We start from the raw sequence: 1,104 nt of genomic DNA, 5'->3' as shown, positions 1-1,104 counted from the left end.
CTGTGAGTTGGAACTGACTCGAAGGCAGTGAGTTTACTATGTTACTTATTATCATGAGAAAATCTTCTCAGAGGAGGTATCTAAGTGTCTTTTTGCTCAAGAATAATCCAGAAGAGACAGAGATTGTCCAGCCCCAACCTCCCTCCTCACTGAGAGGGTGGTATTATTTAGTGTGAAAAAGCTTAGGTTAGTGGGTAATTGTGGCCTCCGGAGCCAGACTGCCCAGGCTCAGATTCTAGCACCACTCTAGTTACGTGGATCATCTTGATAAGGGACTCGGATGCCTGTTGTCTCATCTCTGAATGAGGTAGATAACATTAACTCCTTCGCTGGGTAGTTTGAGCACCAAATAAGGTAAAGCAACAGAGGAAGAAAAAGAGTCAGGAATAGGAAGAAGAAATGGATTGTGTAGCTAATTGCCTCCATGGACAACTGCCTCCTTTGTCATGACACCAGACAAAATGTATGGTGCCCAGATACCATTACTTAACATTTTGATCAAAGATTCTATAAAAGAATCCAGGTCAAAAGGAGGAAAATGCAGAACAGAATCTTAAATTCTCTTGGACTCCAGACTTTCTGGAGTCATAATGAATCTCTGAAAATATGACCTTGAGATAATCAATCTTTAAACCTTAAACCAAAATTGTTTCATGAAGTCTTTTTAAAACCAAATAATAGTTTATCTTAACAAGTACAAAAATATCTGCATTGATGATTATGTTCTTTAATAATTCCCTCTTATGGGATCAAATTGTCAATAGCAACTCAAAGATTAGATGGAAAACTTAGGAGACAGTGAGTTTATTTTAATAAGGGAAGAGAAATTCAGAAAAGGGAGGTGAAGTTTGCATAACTCAGACTGTAATCAACACTGAATTTGATGTGTAGAAACTGTTGAATTTATGTGTGTTTTGCTGTATATATTCTTGAGAGCAATAACAGAATAAATAAAAATTTTAAAAGTAAAATATACAGAGCACCTGGTAAAAGCTCCTACACATAACATGTCCCTTTCTTTTGCTTTAATAAAACTGAGGGAAAGAAGCGAGGCAACTTCTATTTGCTAACTTAGAAAGGGAGTTGACCACTGAGAGCAGGCAC

Source organism: Orycteropus afer, unplaced genomic scaffold (genome assembly GCF_000298275.1).
Source record: "Orycteropus afer afer isolate SDZICR_OR568_19922 unplaced genomic scaffold, OryAfe1.0 scaffold01644, whole genome shotgun sequence".
Lineage (NCBI taxonomy): Eukaryota > Metazoa > Chordata > Mammalia > Tubulidentata > Orycteropodidae > Orycteropus > Orycteropus afer.
Note: the sequence above shows the minus strand (reverse complement) of the source record.